The sequence below is a fragment of the Acanthopagrus latus genome, chromosome 1, assembly GCF_904848185.1.
Source record: "Acanthopagrus latus isolate v.2019 chromosome 1, fAcaLat1.1, whole genome shotgun sequence".
Taxonomy (NCBI): Eukaryota; Metazoa; Chordata; class Actinopteri; order Spariformes; family Sparidae; genus Acanthopagrus; species Acanthopagrus latus.
In genome coordinates, this window is record NC_051039.1 from 2,822,699 (window position 1) to 2,841,490 (window position 18,792).

An 18,792-nucleotide genomic window follows, 5' to 3' on the forward strand; every position below is an offset into this window, starting at 1 on the left:
ATATGATCGTACAGCTCAGTAAGAAGCTCGGCGGCACTCAAACTATGTGATGACGTCATCCTGCGGATGATGACAGAATATATCTGTGACGAGTTAAAACTCGCGATGTGTCGTCCGAGATCGTGGAGAGAAATGGACGAACTTCCCTCCGTGGTGAGCGCAGCACAGCTCCCTGTGTCCGGTGCATCCGTGACTCTAATCCTGACAAACAAACAACAGAGGAGATAAAACGAGAAAGTATTCTAATTCCTATCCAACAAAAGCCTCGTAAACTTTTGTTTTTAATGAGCATGTGGCTTCTCATCCGGCGCTGCCCTCGTGTCAGTCCACACAGCCCTCTGGTAACGATGGCGCCAGGCAGCAGCGTTGGTATTTAGTTTGTTCTGTCACCTTTTAGCCTCCACATTCAGCTGGCAGGGCTGCACAGTTTTGTTTATGATAATTAACGAGAGCAGAAATCAACCGTTCAGAATTTAAAAACCGTCACATCAAGAGAGCGTCTGAATTCAAAGCCGACAGTTTGGTGACCGAGCTCTGACTTTAACGGCAGCTCGGGGGGCAAAGAGCCTTTTTAAAATTCATAAAACATCGACGTGATTAAAAATGAACGGACACAGAATGCCTCGACACTTTCAACAAGCCTGTTTTTGTGTTTTTCACTTTGCTGGTATTTTACCAGTGGTGTGGTGCAGCAGTCGTCCCCTTCAGGCCACAGCAGGCGAGCCGTCCTTTCTTTAACCTTTTTAATATTTGGGTACAAAAAATAACTGAATGGTTTTTAATCACAAAGCCGAAGTCTTCACAGCTGGGGGGAGGATAAAATGGCACCGTGGAGCCAGCAGAGGACGAACCAACCGAATCCACACAGAAATAATGTAGATAATCAAACACAAGACACATAGAAGACAAGTCGGCCTCATAATTCATAATCTAGCTGTTGGTCAGTTGGTGAGTTTGTTGACATCCACAGCAAACCAATCACAGTCATCCTCGATCAGTTTATCAGACGAAGCAGAAACTACTTGGACTGCTTTCTGAAACACACTTCCTGACGAAACGCGCACAAACTCGACTGGAAGAAGTCTCAACATGTCGCTAAAAAGAACAAACAGCGTCACTGGCGGCTCAGAGTGAGAATGATCCGCTCGTTCACGTGACGTGACGCTCCGGAGGCGTCGCTGGAAGCTGGTGTGAACATCAACGTATCGGCTGTTTGCAGGAACATTAGACGACACCTGTAAGTTGGAGCGAGTCGTTGTTGGGTTCGATCTTTGTAAATCACCAGACGTATCAGAGTTTAGCCAAGAGCTGCAGTAACGGCCATCAGATCGTACTGACGTTGGATCCTGCGAGCGGTGGATGCAGATCTTTTCTCTCAGCCTCCGGCCCACCTTAACTCCCACCTTAACAGCCATTTCTGCTTCTTTGTCTACAAACCTGCCGTCTGTCATTCACCCTGTTTTCTATGTGTTTTTTTTCCCCCTTCCTCTCCTGCAGACTGCCTGCTGCTCTCACTGTTGCTCAGATGTGTAGGTGTACACAGTCACACAGGTTTCTCGGCCTTAATTATCAGAGTTTGTGAAGCAGCTTATTGTGTCCATTTCTTACGTGAACATATTCCATTGTCTGCCGGCACGAGCGGCACCGCGGAAGCGGCTGAGAAATGAATTGGGTTTGGTGAAGTCTCCGGGAACATGGTAGTCTTTTGTGTTCTCTCGCGTCTTCACCTTGAGGTAACGGAGAGACAACATCGCACATCATGACACGCTGACTCGGCCGCTTTGTGCACGAAATGAGAAGTGTAACCTTTGTTCCTGCAGCGCTGATGGTTCTCTGTGGGCTCGACAGTGAATGTGTCGCATTATTACACCCTCACAAGACAGAAGATGCATTATAACATCATCGTTATTTATTATATTGTAATCCTGACGACAGATTAAATATCATCTCGGATTTTAAACTGGATTATATCACAGTGTCGCCGCTGTCATGCAGGTACATGAAGAGCCACTATAGAGCGCTAACCTCGGCTAACCAGGAAGTTAGCATCGCCCTCGACCAAAAGCCCCAGTTGGATTTTAGGATTATCGTTAATAATCTGTGACAAACACAAGAGTGTGATCCTTAAACTGATCGATGTGCAAGCTGGAAGGTTAAAGACCGACGAGTGAGCAGAGACTCTGCTTCAGTCTCATTTAGCTGCTTGTTTTGGACACGTAAGTGCTTCAAAATTCACAACTGTGGTATTCACTAATGTATTTTAATGTGGTAGAATAAAAATGTAAAATAATCTTCACCACGGACACGTTAAAAAAAACAGCTTAACGACTTCTGCGATACGGAGCTGGAAGTGTTAAAGCACCGACTTGTATCTGGGTTTTCTGGAGACTTTTTATTATTTTGGGCCACGTCGCCTCCCGTACAGTCGCTCGGTGCGAGTCGACTGGTCGGCCTGAACTTTAAACACGGACTTCCCGACCTTGTTGTTGTAACTCCGGCACCGGCTCTGATTTAGAGCGGCCATTAGTCATCGGCATCGAACAACAAACCTGGCAACCTCCGGATAATTTATGGTGACACAGTGCAGTGGGACAGTAATATTATTTAATGCACCTGAACACTTACAAGCCTCTGGATCTGGCTTTCACCCAACACCACACACACACACACACACACACACACACACAGTTACTGTGCGTGCAGACTTGGAGCTGGCCGGGTAAGTGGAGGTGACAGGGCCAGCTGTGCTGTGTGAGGGCCGGGCTGGTTGGCAGAGCTGGAGGCTCTCAGCTCTCCTCTGTGTGTGACTGTGTCAGCCTCAGTCGGTGTCAAGCCCACCAGGCTGCTGCGCACACACACACACACACACACACACACACACACACACACACACACACACACACACACACACACACAGCAATAAAACTGAAGGTCAGGCAACAAACGCCGCTCGCCGCCACCGTTACCGTCACCACCAGGAGAAATGTCACTAGTATTTTTATCTCCTCCTCCACTTCTTCTTCCTGCTGCATCTCTTTTTTTCTTTACTGTACATTAATTTAAATTTTTATTTTCTTATTCTCCTCAAATATTTTGTTTTGTCCACAAATCCCAAAGATTTTCACTGTACTGTCATGGCGGAGGAGAGAAACCTCAAGGAGTTTGGAGTTTTATTGTCTTTAAAAAGAAAAAGAAGAAAAGTACTCAAACTGATTAATCAAGTATGAAGATAATTAGCGACTCAGTTGAGAACCAGGCTGTTAATCTTTCCAGCTCCACATTAGTTTTTCTCCTCTCTTGTTCTTCCTTTTACAGCGTCTCATCTTCACAGCTTCTCTTCTTTTGATACTGAGATGATTCCTCCTCTTCATCACTGACTTCACTCTCTCCACGTCTGCCCTCTCATCTTCTCTCCCCTCATCTTTTGTCCTTTTTTTCTTTCCACGTATACTCTTGCTTGCTTGCTTTTCTTCTTATTCTGCCTTCAACACTTCCAGATTATTATGGATATATTACGTCTCATCTGGTTCCGACTTGTTTGAAAAGGCGGGATTAAAAAAGAGTCGGTCGGCCGCCGTGAGTCCGTCCACTGAAGGATCTCTTGAATTTCTTTCCATTTCTGCCAAGAGGCACTTGTGTTCAGCCACTTTTTATTTTATTCTGGTAGGTGTTTCGAACACCCACCCTCAAACGAGTGTGTGCCTGCGTCTGTAGACACACACACACACACACACACACACAGGCGCTGAGTGTGTTGCAGTGGTAGCTGTAGACATTTTCGTCTCAGACTTAATTGAGGCGTGGGCAGCTCAGGTTTTTTCTCCCTGTCTGTTGGTGTTTTTTCAGAGTTGGCCTTTAAGTAAGACACACTTTTCTTCTTATTATTAATATTACAGCTTCTTACAGGCGTGTGACGACGTCATGCCACTGTGGTGAGATCAAGTAAGAAATAGTCTCTTTAGCAGCTACACGTAAAAACACAGTGGAAACACGTGATTTCATTATTGAGTAAAGCTGCACAATGGAGACAGAAAGGACAGAAATCTAAGTGCGTTGATTCTCAGAGTAATTGCTTTTTCAAGGCTTAAAATAAGTGCTCAGTGTTTTTTTTTTTCAGAGCGTGTGAAAGAAACTAAATATCCCCGCTGATGTGATTTGTAGTCATTTCGTATGCTTCACTCAAAAAAAGCAGCGTGAAACACATTTTCTCTGCGGTGAATTAACTCGACGGGCTCGGCGCAGCTTGTCAGATTTCAGCGGCCGAGTGTTGTTGCAGTTTTTGACCGTGAAACAATGAAAGGCCCTGTGTGAAAAAAGGGTCAGAACCAGAAGGACGAGTTCCTCTGAAACACCATGTGAGATGGCGGTGGTGGTGAAGTGGGCGGGGTTATATTGGGCTGGACGTAGCAGTCGGTGACGGATGAACGGCCGCTTCAGTTTGTCCTAAAAAACCGAGATGGACGTGAAGCTCGATCAGTTTTAATCATCGCTGCAGTCAAAATAATCAGGTGACGAGAAGGACTACAACTCCCAAGGAGCACTGCGGTGAGCATCATCAAAAACGATTACAGACTTCTGACAGTTCTGTTTCTGTTACGACTCATCGGCAGCCGATCGATTACTCGTTTCAGTCTATTGTTTGCAGCGTTCGGCTTCTTAGATCTCAGAGTTTTCTGCTTTTCTTCGTTTTGGGTTTTTTGGACAGTTGGTTGCACAAAAGAATCAATCTGAGGCGTCACGTCAACAACAGATTCATTAATAAATAAAGTAACTGTTCCTAAGCTGTATATATTTTAATTATGACTTCTGTCTGACAGCAGTGTTTCCAATAAATCCATCAGCTCAGTGGATACAGAAAGTGAAAGAGAAATCTTCAGCATTCACACTGTGACATAAAAGAAACCAAAACCACTGAATGATTCACTTTCTGATTCAAAAACGAGTGAACAATTCTGATTTTTTTCAACTTTTTGGTTAATTTCTCAGGGATTAATGTAAAAAACCTGATGTAATTGTGTCACCAGGCGTCTGTAGGTGAGTTTCTGACCTGCTTGCTGACAGTTTTCCCACCAGAAACCATTTCTGCACGTCACGCCGTTCAGCTTCAGGATTTTCTTGAATCAGAATTAACCAGCATTTCTGTAAGTGTCCGCACAGTTTTGGCCGTGTAGCTTCACCCCGCTCCTCTCGCTGCTCAGTACTGTTGCTCAGATGTGAATCCTCGTGGGAGGAGGTGCGTTCAGAGCAATTTGACACGTTAAAAAATAACATCAGTCTCTTTCTTTGGGGTTGGGATCGTGTGAATGAAACCAGAGATCGCAGTTATTTTGCTTCCTCACTTAAACACATTCTCTCCGGCTCATTATCACGGCGTCATCGCTGCTCTCGCAATTTGGACTTTTTTTTTTTTTTTTTAAATCTTTTGTACAGTTTTTTTTTTTCCCTCACAAACAATGAATGTTCTGTGTTTGACAGCGAGGAGCGGCAGCTTGTGTAAATCGGTGTACGAGATCAGAACAAACTCATGTGAGTCATATTAAAGACTTGTTTAAAGAATCGTTATGATGGAGGCTCGGCAGCGGACGAGTGTCACCGCAGGACATCCTTGTTTCTGATTGGCTCCAAGGTTAAATCAGTTTTAACAAACTGATGAGTCGTTTTTTAAACGTCTGGCAGAACTGTGACGTTACGCTGGAGGAGTCGGACGACGACTGAATTCCTTTTTTTCTTTCTTCTCTCATCAATTATTCAAAACAACAATGTGAAATGATGTGAATGTCGGCAGTGTTAGCATAATCTCAGGGAGGATGTGAGGAAGTGGTTAATATCGTTTTCTGAGAAGATTCACAGTATTTTTCTCTCTGTCTGTGATGCAGTCTGTAGGTGACCGCGAAGCTAAAAGTCATCAAGTGAATTTAGTGGAAGTGTGAAGTGACAGAAACTGGAAATACTCCAGTAAAAGTACAAGTGCCTCGATAACTGAGCGCTGTTTCCGGTCTTAATGCTAAGCTAAGCTAAGCTAAGCTAAGCTAACTGCTGAGATTGATAAGAAAATAAGAAAACATTTGAAAATCCTTCAGAGAGAAACGCCGAGGTGTTGGCGAGGTCTCAGTTGAGGCGGCGCCACGTTGTTTTGGACGTGGTTAATGAGTGAGGAACATTTTGTGGACTGAGGCGTGTCGCAGCCTATCAGCAGCTCTTTGGACCGTCCACCTTTGGACCGCGAGGATGAATTGGGCAGGAGGCGGTTTAGAGAACAGTTCAAGGATAGACGGCAATAAAAACACTGAGAGGGCCGACTTCCTGTGTGTGTGTGTGTGTGTGTGTGTGTGTGTGTGTGTGTGTGCTGACTGGTCTGTGGGCGGGGCTAACAGGAGAACATTCCTCCATATCAGTGGTAATATCATCTAAAATTAATGTGAGGAGGCTCCAATGCTGCTGGGTCAACACTGAACACTAGATCTGCTCACACACACACACACACACACACACACACACACACACACTGCACACACACACACACACACACACACACACACACCTCTCGTCAGACCTTTGAATCGCAAAAAAGGGAAATATTTATGACCGGTTGTTAAAGCTCTCATGGGTACAGTGTGTGTGTGTGTGTGTTGTGTGTGTGTGTGTTGTGTGTGTTTGCCTCCACACACACACACACACACACAAAACATTTGAGAAAACACAAAAAAAACGCTGAAACACAGAAACAGATTCGAGCTCTGAATGTGTTCTTGTTCTTCCTTCTGTTTCTCCGGCGGCTCCAGAACCTTCTGAGCCCGTGAGATCCGTTTTCACTACCGAGCTGAAACGTTCACATCCGTCTTTTCAAGTAACGAACAGAAGGAGGAGCGATAACTGGCCTTCTGTGGAGGACTCATGTCGGTCGATGTCTGATGCTGAAACTGATACCGGCTCGTGTGTTTTCTGGCGGTCCAGCACGTCGTGGTGCAGACGGGTCAGTGGAACCATGTTGGCACAACAGCCACCGAGTCCATTTCATTTCCCTGCGACTGGACCTGAGCCAGGAGCAGCTCCCGGTCCAAACTGGATTAGCGGGACTCTAATCCCGACTCTCTTCCTCTGCGGCCCAGCGGGGCAGCGACTCAGAAACCCACTGCTGTTCTTCCAGAACCGGCTCAGTTCTGCTCTGTCGGAGCTGCTGATGTCAGCAGTCAAGCCAAAAAACATTTAAAAAAGAATAATTAACCGACATTTTAATCATCGGCTTCTGCATCTGTTGTGCTCAGATATTTTGTCATCACTTAAGTTTCGTGTGTGTGTGTGTGTGTGTGTGTGTGTGTGTGTATGAAACACACACACATTTTTCTGATTTTATGACCTCCTGTGTTTGAGCCACGCGCGCTGAAGGTTAGGACTGTGTGTGTGTGTGTGTGTGTGTGTGTGTGTGTGTGTGTGTGTGTGTGTGTGTGTGTGTGTGTGAGAGACTACTTAAAAGCCGCCATATGGTCATATGTGTGTGTGTCTGCAATTATATATATCTGGGTGTGTGTGTGTGTGTGTGTGTGTGTGTGTGTGTGTGTGTGTCACATGGCTGCCCCCTATTAAACTCAGTGCAGCACTTAGCCTCGGCTCCAAAATGGCTTCAGATCTCAGCCTCTCAACATGGGGTGTTCCTTTAATGCCATGGTGTGTGTGTGTGGTTGTGTGTGTGTGTGTGTGTGTGTGTTCCCAAATAAATGCCGACTGGGTCCAGTAGGAACCTCGATGAAGAGCTGCGTCTCGTATTTGTTTCATCATCCCGAGAACGTCGGTCTTCACCTGAGCTCAAACATCTGAAAATCGTCTCTATCGGCGATAAAACAAGCGAGTGTTGGCGTCTGTGGTTTGTCGAGTCGCCGGTCGCTGAACACATCAGCCGGCCGACGGCAGCCGGTCGTGTTTGTGTGTTTTTTTAAGGGAATTCTCTGTTTTTAAATCCATACATCCTCCTCCTGCGCCCTCCTCTCGGCTGTGAATCGCCTCCTTTGTCCTTCGAACTTTAAGCAGCACGACTTCATGTGAATATCATATGATAACAAGAAGCTCACACACAAACACATTTAAGACTGCAAACACACAGACACACACAGACACACACACACACACACACACACACACAGCACAAGTCCAAAAATATGTCTTTCGTCCCGGCAGCTCTGGGCCTCCTGACCTCGTTAACTCACCCACATTTCCACCAATCCTCACATCTGGCTGAGCTAAATGATCCCTGTGTGTGTGTGTGTGTGTGTGTGTGTGTGTGTGTGTGTGTGTGTGTGTGTGAGGGCAGATGTATAGCAAACAGCAGCTCTATAAAGCTCAGCGGTCGGTGAGGTTGTTTTTGTATTTAGGTTTTCTCCTCGTGGTTTGTAGGCGATGCCGACACGCATCACCTCGATTAGAGAAACTGAACTTCCCCAAACGATTGTTTGTTTTTTAACTGAAGTTAAAAGGTTATTTAATGATTATTATTATTATTATTATTTACTTTTCTTACTCCAACCTTCACAAAGCCGACTGGATAAAGTCAAGATTTCGTTGTAAAATGCCCAAATCTTTTTTATTTTTTTGGAAGAATGAAATGAAAATGTAAACTGACAGTTGTCACATTAAACCATCGATCTGTTGATCTTCACTCATCCAGATGTGATAAAATCTGTTTGTTGTATTCAAACATTAGATTCCTGCATCATTCCATCAAATGAACATATTGTTTCACACATTTCCCCACAAATCCAGCTTTAAATATCTGCCGTTCATGGAGCACATTATCTGTACAGTACTGGACTCTGAAATGTCCACAGCTCCCTTCTGGTTTCTCAGTAAATCAGATTTAAGGTCGTGCAGAAAAAGAAATGTAATAAGTTAAACGAACACAGTCGAGGTTTCATCACATCCAAGTGCAGAGTCAGATGTGTTCAGCTGATTTTAAATTCAATCAAACATTAGAAAAACACTCGGACACACTTTGACTTTGGAAACACAGAACATTCAAAATTTAAAATTTAAATAAAATTTAAATAAAAAAAACATCTGTTGTAAGAACTTCAAACGTATTAAAAAAAGTCTAATGAAAATTTAATCCAGCAACTTTCTGATTCAAGTATTCAGCTCAGACGGCTGGTAACGTTTCGCTTGAAGCATCTTTTACTTTTTTAACAATGACATGAAATCCACTGGAGGTGGAAACACGCCGAGCTGTGATCCAAACAACTTCTGATCAGAACGATCAGTCAGTTCAGCAGCTGATCGCTGCAGCAGGTGTGACAGGAACAGTCAGCTGGTCAAACTTTCACTCAGCTTCTGTTTTCGTAACAAACGTACGAGCTGATTGTGTTTCCCAGCAGCAGGACGCTTCAGCTGATCGGCTCTCGGCTCTTTGTGTCGCCTGTGACAGTTTCCTCGGCCTGTTTCTGTCGGTTGTTGTATATTTACACTGATGTCATGTTTCTGTCTGGACAAAGACAAAACAAACAGAAAGAGGACAGCTGCTTTTCTCCCTTTTTACAGTTTAATTAGAAATGTGAGCTACATCTGTCGGCACACGAGATCACGTGTGTGTGGTTTTTTTATTTGGATTTAACTCTGTAGCAGCTTCGCTCTGATTCCTGTTTGTCAATCGACACACTGGCTGCCTTTAAGTGCACGTATCCCACACACACACACACCCACACACACACACACACACACACACACACACACACACATAAATATAGCGCTAGTCAATCAGTCAGTCAGCGTGAGGCCTCAGTAAAAGCCTGCGCCGTGTGTTTTGATGGAGGGAGGGGGAGGAGATGGCTGGAGCCTCGCAGCAGGGCAGCTCCTCTCCGGGCTGCTGGAGGATCGCTGCTCCGTCAGATCCTTTGTGTCGCGCTCCAGAAAGGAGACGCCCTCGTCCTCCTTTTTTCTTTTTTTTCTCCCCCCAAATCTGATGTGACTGAGTCTGAACTCTCCGGCTGCTGTGTGGTCGGAGCCGGAGAGCGACTTCGTGTCATAATATCACTTTAAAACCGTCAATATTTAGACAAAAAAAAATGTAGATTTTAGCAACGCAAACGTCTTACATGTGAAAGTGATTCAGTTCCAGAGTGGAAAGTGAAGCAGCGACAGTGTGAATACTGAGTTCAACATGAAGTTTTTTATGATTAAGATGATCTGATGTTCATATGAAAATTCTGTAATAATAATAATAATAAAAATAAAATAATAATAATAATAATAATAATAGAAAATAGTGACTATTCCATGTTTTTCTGATCTGTTTTCGAGTAAACGGTTATTTTGAGCCGTTGGAGGAAAGTTTTGCTCATTTTTTGAGCTGAAACGATTTGCTGATTATTTGATTAATTGACGGTAAATCTTTTTAATAGCGTTATTTTATTTACTGGCTAATAAAAGCAGTTCTAGCTTTTCAAAAAAGACCAGATATTATCGATGGTTTTGTTTGAGTGTAAGCTGAAAAAAAAAATGTTAAGAACAAAAACCACTTTGAAGGTTTTTGATTTTAGGAAATCTCACAATTTTAAAATCAATCCTGAATCGCTGCCCGACTGTTTTCTGCAGCAGGTTTCGAGGCCTAAACACGTTAACTAGATTTTGATGTGAATAAAACATCTCAAAATTAAAACAGAATATAAAAAAACTAATTTTACAAAAAAAAAGCCGAAATTTGTCTTTTCTTTCACATCCCAAAAAAAGGTTTGTGAAAAACTGATTATATAGAAACGAACGAGGACTGAAAAAGAAACCAAGAAGTCTTTGCACAGTTACAAACCAAAGAACAGACTAATTAAAACAAGAAAACTGTGTTATTTAATTTGATCAACAGAAGTTCATCAGTTTCATTTTGTTTTTAAATAACTTTGAAAATCCTGAACAAATGTCTAGTAAATTAAACTTCAGTTATTTCACTGTTAACAAACCATTTATTAAACAATCGATTAACTGAAGTTTAAAATAGTCTGTAAATGTTGAATTAATACTGTGAAGCTCGTCTGTGACTTTTTCTACTAGAGACACTAAAATATAATTTATCAGAAGTCAAACTTTATTTTATCGTCTCACATTTTTGATCATTTTAAACGACTTCTTTGGTCCTCTGGTCAGATTCTGAAAAACCGCTAATAATTTGTGATCCAACATATTAAACAAATATTTTTACTTTCCACAAAAAAGCATCTTAATTTTTAAAAACAAACGTTGACAGTTTTTTTTGGACAGAAACGAAGAGGTGAGACAAACTGAAACGGCCCAATAAGCAGCTCAGCTTTACAGTTACCACTCATCAGTTCTGAACAGGAACCGGACCTGAGGACGGGTTCTGTTCGCCTGATTGTGTTTAAACTCCTGAACCAGAATCTGAAGTGTGTTTCAGTCTGATGTGACATGAAACACTCCAACACAAACTGAAGCTTCGTTAATGGACGAGATGCAAAAACAACGTGTTTAATGTTTTTAGAAACAGTTCATCAATAAAACATTTGACTGATGGGAAGAAAATGTTTAATCAGTCACTTCGTTCATTCCTCTGAGACTGAATGTAATTTAGTTATCAGCTCCAGTGTCTGTAACAGGGGAATTTTCTCCTTCTCTGTGCTTTGTGTCTCTCTTCGCTGGATATCTTGACACCTGACACGTTAAAGAGCAAACCGTGCGTTTATCTAACGGCAGGCGATCCGAGGCAGCAGCCGGGTTGAAGGACGGCCGCTTTCAGCCCGAGGAGGACGGAGGTATGCAGCCGGCGACACGCCGAGCCGCAGAGGTGTAATTAAAGACGTAAAGAACGAATGAATATGATGAAAGTAGAGAGAGAGAGTATAAAGGATATTACAGAGCGGGAGGAGGGAGAGAAACATCAGGTGTATTATGTTCCTCCGGCTGAAGGTCGCCTTCAATCCATCCTGCCTCAGTGTGTTCTGCTCTCTTTAACCCCAACACACTCGGTAAATAAAACGGTGATCACATAAGCCTCCCGTGTGTGTGTGTGTGTGTGTGTGTGTGTGTGTGTGTGTGTGTGTGGGGAGCCCACTTGCTTTTCTTTTGTCTCATCCGACATTTAAATCTCATTGGAATTTACCCACGTGCCCCGGCGGGGTCCAGAGGAGAGGGAGGGAGGGAGCGAGCTGGGGGGCCCGGCTAAAGAGGGTTTAGTCCGCTGTCCACCTTTAAACCCGACGGCCCGCGGGACAGAAAAAACACCCAGAACCCACCTGAAGAGTTTTAAAACGACCTTGACGTTTTGTTGGCGAGAGGACGGACAGATGTAGGCGGAGAAGACGGAGACGGGATCTGATGCGAGCTGATGTCCGCTGCAGTCGACACAATAACGCGGGACAATAGGAGATGTAGTTTGTTGCTGGCGGGCGTCGGTGCTGTTTGGACTGAACAATGAGGCTCACACGGAGATTTCACACATTGAGATTCAGCCGGGTCTGACACCCCGCTGTGCCGCCAAAACAAACCGCAGGCCCGATTCTGCTCGCTTGTTTCGGGCTGTCACGCTGCAGCTGTTCCTGTGAGATTCTCCGGCCACCAAAGCATGAAAACCAAATAAAAATGCATCTTTTCGTCTCGGTTTCGCTTCATAAACGGTTTCCACTCCTGAGAAATGGTGATTTGGGGAAAATGGTCTCAAGAAAAGGTGCGATGTTGTCAAGGTCCAGGAGAGGACTCACTTCATCGACACAATCGCTCACGTAAACCAGAAAGGTTTTAGGATTTGAAATGAAACGAAACAATCTGGTTTTTGTGGATCCTGATGGATTAACGCAGCTAGTGTGAAAGTTTGAAGTCTCAGAGAGACTCAGAAGTCGCTCCAGGAGCAGATTCGTGGAGTTTCGAGTGACGACAATATTCACGTTTGAAGCAAATGTTCACCTGCAGCCCAACTTAACGAACTCCGTTAGAAATAACAAGTGTAGAGAATGAGGGAATCCATCTGAAGAGGCGAAGACGTAAACAGCTGCAGGCAACACGAGCGCTTTGTTCTGCTGGGAGTTTGAAGTAAATTAGAAAAACCTAAATAACGAGCTCAACCGCTGATTATTTAATGACACAACTGTGTGTAGGCTTGTTGTTGTGAGGCAGATTCTGTGCACAGGTTGTTAAACTCTTATATTCAACACATTTGACACTTAAAACTTGCTCCACGTCTTTATTTTTCTTTGGGAGTTTTGTCTTTGAGCCTCTGATGCAGCCTGAAGTCCTGCGGTGCGTTCAGGGTTTACCAAAAGAACGGTACAGTTCAGTTCCAGCCGGACAACTTTAAAGACGACTACAAGTGTTGCTGGACTTTTTAACAACACGTGAAAAGTCTTGAACATTTGAGAGCATCCTGAATAAGATGCATCCAGCGGGAGATTAAAACGTGCCCGTCACATCTGCTCCGGGCGGCCGGCGCCTCACATCTGTCCGCTCAGCTCTGCTCGGACAGAGTAAAAGAAAAAAAAAAAAAACACGTTTATACGGTGCTTAGCGGAGACCCTCGAACCTCCTCGCCTCGGGGCTTTAATCACTGGCATTAAAAGCTTAAAAATAAACGAGGAAAACACAGCCCACCCCTCGGCCGCGGTGGTGTCGGGCCCCCTCGGTGCGATAGGTGGCCGCGGTGCTGCCGGAGAAAACTGAGTTTCCTGCTGTCCAGCAGATCAGCTGTTCGTTAAGCATGATGTCACTGCAAATCTCTCTCTCTCTCTCTGTCTCTCTCTCTCTGTCTCTCTCCCTCTCTCTGTCTCTGTCTCTCTCTCTCTCTCTCTCTGTCTCTCTCTCTCTCTCTCTCTCTGTCTCTCTCTCTCTGTCTCTCTCTCTCTCTCTGTCTCTCTCTCTCTGTCTCTCTCCCTCTCTCTGTCTCTGTCTCTCTCCCTCTCTCTGTCTCTGTCTCTCTCTCTCTCTCTCTCTGTCTCTCTCTCTCTCTCTCTCTCTGTCTCTCTCTCTCTCTCTCTCTGTCTCTCTCTCTCTGTCTCTCTCTCTCTGTCTCTCTCTCTGTCTCTCTCTCTCTCTGTCTCTCTCTCTCTGTCTCTCTCTCTCTGTCTCTCTCTCTCTCTCTCTCTCTCTGTCTCTCTCTCTCTCTGTGTCTCTCTCTCTCTCTGTCTCTCTCTCTCTCTGTCTCTCTCTCTCTCTCTCTCTGTCTCTCTCTCTCTCTCTCTCTGTCTCTCTCTCTCTCTCTCTCTGTCTCTCTCTCTCTCTGTGTCTCTCTCTCTCTCTGTGTCTCTCTCTCTCTCTCTGTCTCTCTCTCTCTGTCTCTCTCTCTCTCTCTGTCTCTCTCTCTCTGTCTCTCTCTCTCTCTCTCTCTGTCTCTCTCTCTCTCTCTCTCTCTGTCTCTCTCTCTCTGTCTCTCTCTCTCTGTCTCTCTCTCTCTCTGTCTCTCTCTCTCTCTCTGTCTCTCTCTCTCTCTGTCTCTCTGTCTCTCTCTCTCTCTCTGTCTCTCTCTCTCTGTCTCTCTCTCTCTCTCTCTCTGTCTCTCTCTCTGTCTCTCTCTCTCTCTCTCTCTCTCTCTGTCTCTCTCTCTCTCTGTGTCTCTCTCTCTCTCTCTGTCTCTCTCTCTCTGTCTCTCTCTCTCTCTGTCTCTCTCTCTCTGTCTCTCTCTCTGTCTCTCTCTCTCTCTCTGTCTCTCTCTCTCTCTCTGTGTCTCTCTCTCTCTCTCTCTCTCTCTGTCTCTCTCTCTGTCTCTCTCTCTCTGTCTCTCTCTCAGAGCCAGTTTTAATTCAAGTGAAATGTAGGTCAAGTGGGGACCAGATGAGATTGTTTAGTGCAGCCCGATGCTGCTGCAGCTCCGAAACAAAACAAATACTGTGTCTACACATTGTGTGTGTGTGTGTGTGTGTGTGTGTGTGTGTGTGTGTGTGTGTGTGTGTGTGTCAGGCTTGTGCGCTGAAGCGCTGCATCTTTACTCAGTTGCGTGTGTGATGGTACAGTGAGTCACTGAATCTCATTAGAGGTGTGTGTGTGTGTGTGTATGTGTGTGTGTGTGTGTGTGTGTGTTTGTGTGTCAGGCTGAAGCTCCTCGAAATCTAGTTACGTTTAAAAAAAAATAAGCCCTGAACTGTTGTTGGATCCTTTTTCTCCGTTCTGACTCCAGAACCGGGTCAGTAGATTAATCTGCTCCACGACAGCATCCGTGTTAAAGGACCATTACGGCTATTTTTTATTTCTGTCCAGGATTTTGCTGCAGACTTTTCTTAAAATTGGGATTGTTGTGACATAAAATGACCGATTCTGGCCAAAACATAGTCAGAATAGCAGTTTTCACTCTGAGGCATCGCGGTGCTGGACGCTGACACTGAGTCTGTTGTGTCAATAACACAAACAATCAGCTCAACAGAGACTGAACCGCTCACATTAAAGAGCTTAATATATCGTATCGTAACAGGAAGTGTAAAAAAAAAAAAAGAAAAAAAGTGTAAAATCAGTCCACGCTGATCTTTCCCCCCTTTTCAGAAAACATCCTGTTACACAGCGGAAACAAATGTTCCTGTTGAAGTTCCAGATCATTGATTGAATTTGGGATTATATCGCATTAATAATTAGATTCTGTTGAACACTTGATGACTCTGTTTTTGCTGCGTGTTGTTCAGCTCAGCTGGTACATGTGAGAGACATCGACATGCTAAATGATGATTTCAAGCCTCTTCATTTTTTTAAGAGAAGCAGACTTGTGACCAGAACATGGCTGGTTCTAAACTCCGGGGCAGATAAAGAGCGTGTAGAGTCCAGAGATTAAAGTCTGCAGCAGAAACTTGCTGCTCAGGAGTTCCTGAGGCAGAGAATCACAATGGAAATCATCCAGGAAGTAAATCTAGACGTTTTATCTAGATTTTAAGAAAAATCTGTCGGACTGAAAACAGCCGCCCGCTTCTGTAGCTCTACACGCTGCATTCAGGGACCGTCGTCGTGTTTTTTTTTGTGGTCTTGATATTAAAAATTGTGGTTGATGAAGTAAAACCCAGACCCTCCAAGAAAACCTAAAGCACAACATGAAAACGAAAGACAACTGAGGTCTAAATCAAATTAACTTATATTTTTATCCTCTGGGGAGCAAGAATCATCTTCATAGAGTCATAATCAATCTGTCTGGTGCGTCTTGTGAACACGGGAACATTTTGACACGAAAGGAAAAGTCAAGGACTAATGAAGAAAAGCAGAACATCCACTGCACAGTGTACTGAAAAATGTGGAGAACATCACTTCCTGTAGCTGCTTCACAATAAAAGCACTGGATTAAACCTGTGACCTTTCAGGTGTCGGGTGAGTTCTGACGCGTAGTCCATCAAACGCCACACTTTAACTTTCTCACCACAGTGTTAGTTTTAATGTCGATTAAAGGTCTGATCCAGACTCAGGTGAGCGCTGAGAATAACTCATCCTTTCAGGGATCCGGCTGCTGATTGGCCACATAGTGATGTTGAAGTTGTGAATGGAACAGGAGGCAGCAGCAGCAGCAGCAGCAGCAGCAGCAGCAGCTCGACTAACAAGATTACACGTCGGCCTCGTTTGCCTCCATCAGAGTCCGGATGTTTCTCATTTGATAGTCGAACGCCTCATTTGTGCCATGGATGTTTTTTTTGTGTGTGTTACACTGTGGAGCCATTATGCTTCACTTTCTTGAAAAAAAAAAAAGAAATAGTAATTTAGATCGTCAGATCCACGCCTCCCTTTGCAGCGAACTTGATAATAATTACCAGAGGAGGATTGGGCTCGGAGGCTCCGTGTTAGGAGATAATGAAGCAGACAAAGGCTCCAGTTTCACAGCTCCTTGGTGCTAACGAGGAGATCCAGCGAGTGATTGTTGACTCGTGTGAAGGAGCCATGGAACTTTCCCACAGTGTTGCATGCTGGGATGAAACCTTGCCACGCGCCACAACAAGTAGACTTCACACAAAGCTTCCCGGAAGCTGCCGAGTCAAGAGGCTGAAGCCCCTCCGTGATCCTCCCCGACGGCCTCTGAGGAAACACGACTCTGTGGGATGGATCCTCTGTTCCAACAGGAAGTAAAAACTGACACTCAGAGTTTCGGTCTTGAGATCTCTGAGATTTCTGATGCTGCGTCATTACAGCTTGTTGTGTTCAGTGCAGTGAGAAGAGAAAACTCACTCCAACAATTCAACAGCAGCTAGATTTTGTGTTTGTAATCAGTGTTTCACATCTTACACAGAAAAAACACAAGAACTACTTTTTAAAATTTCCACTGTTGTCAAAAAATGTCAATAAAATCCATGTGAGCCTGCAGTCAAACTCACCTGATGAAATCGATGGTTGTGACTGAGCTAATAGGTGACTGAAGGCCTATTACTGAGGTTACTGAGAGCTCTACAGAAGACGTGTCTCAGCTGCTTCCTCCTCTTCTTCAGGCCCATGTGATGGAGACCGAAACGATTCATTGTTTTTGCTGCTGTTGACTGAATAACTGCTCTCGTTTGTATCCAAAAGAGAGACCGGACCGGGGATCCACCTGTAGCCAGTATCGATCCAACACCATCAACCAAAGTGCTCGCTGCCATCGTTGAGATACGCATTTTATTTTGAAATTCCGCTGTGTTTGGCACAGTTCGAACCATATCCCATCGTGGAAGGCTTTGTGATATTGGAGAAGTATTGTTGTGATTTACACCGTCCGAGTAGCCAAGGATGGTGCGTTCACAGTCAACTGGGAGTTGGTTGGTGTTCCATTAAGACGAGCAACAACGTCGGCCTAAAAAAGAAAAACATTCAAGGCCTGAGGGGCGACGGCGTGAAAGGTTTCTGTTCCCGGTGAATTGCTGCCGTTTAGAAATGATCAAGTCTGGAGTGGCTGTTGGGGCCCACGTGGCACTCAAGTGAGATGGTCTTTAAAAGGCGAGGTCACTCTCTCATCAACCGTTTACAACCTTTTCTCTTTTTTACATTCTGTCACCTTCTGGCTGCAAAGCTAATATTTCAGATTCTTTTCATTCCCGAGGTGAATAATTTGTCCACCTGCCTGAATAGAATTTTTAAAGAGCGGTCGATGAGCGAGGAAAATGTCAAAAGCCGTCTGCAATTTGTTAGATTTAGTGTTTTATTGTTAATTCTCTATGGCTTTAATTTGCTGTTTTTTTTTTTTTCCTGTCTCGCTCCATGTTTTTTTCCTGACCTTGTTGAATAATGAAATACTTTCAGAGTAATGTGGAGGGGAACGTGTTTCTATAAAAGTGAAGTATTTTCATGTGGAAAAAATAAAGGGGGGAAGGATGCACATTTTAAATGTTAGCAGGATCAAAGCAAAGGTCCGAAAGTACTTGAAAAGTAAGAAAAAAATTGAAATTGCTTTCTTTAGAGGAGGCAGAATGAATTCGGCTGAGTGTTGTGCAGGTTTCTCATCATTAGTGAATCTCGCGGCGGCGTGTCGACACAGTTTGTGGCGGCATGCACGAGTCCTACACGAGGCCACTGCGAACAAAACCGAGACATTGACCTGTTTAACATCACCCGTCTAGTCAAGTCTAATCACATTTAATTATTCACAGCTTTAATATCTTTCTATCAATAAGTGCTTCACACAGCAAGGACATGGGAGCACATGAATACGACACGGCTAACACTGTGACTGAACAGGCTGTAGGTTGGACCTCGTTAGCGTGTGTGAGGCTCCACATTTAATTCAAATGGAACAAGTCAAAGATGGACGACGTGCCGGTGAAGTCAGTTAATCTTTTCCTTCAAAACAAAACAAAGACACACAAGTCGTCAGAAAATAATCTGCAAGAGATCATGTCACTCAGACAAAAACGCAGAACAATCTCTCGTTTCAGCTTTAAAACAAGT

The 18,792-nt window shown here is 44.3% G+C and overlaps 2 protein-coding genes across 9 annotated transcripts in view; one reads left to right on the forward strand and one right to left on the reverse strand.

Moving 5' to 3' along the window:
* LOC119019211 (MORN repeat-containing protein 4-like) overlaps window positions 1-18,792 on the reverse strand; it is a 112,325-nt gene that overhangs the window by 32,339 nt on the left and 61,194 nt on the right. Inside the window, exon 5 of one of the 8 annotated variants that reach the window (XR_005074970.1) lies at window positions 9,111-9,469. The exons of 4 other annotated variants lie outside the window; for them this stretch is intronic. The gene's annotated coding sequence lies outside the window, so the exon portion shown is untranslated. Of the gene's footprint in view, window positions 1-9,110; window positions 9,470-10,755; window positions 13,436-18,792 lie in introns of those variants that run through there. 3 more of the 8 variants (XR_005074976.1, XR_005074974.1, XR_005074977.1) reach the window with 3 other exon arrangements.
* Window positions 1-18,792, forward strand: part of lcor (ligand dependent nuclear receptor corepressor) — a 75,888-nt gene that overhangs the window by 11,562 nt on the left and 45,534 nt on the right. The gene's annotated exons all lie outside the window — the stretch shown is intronic.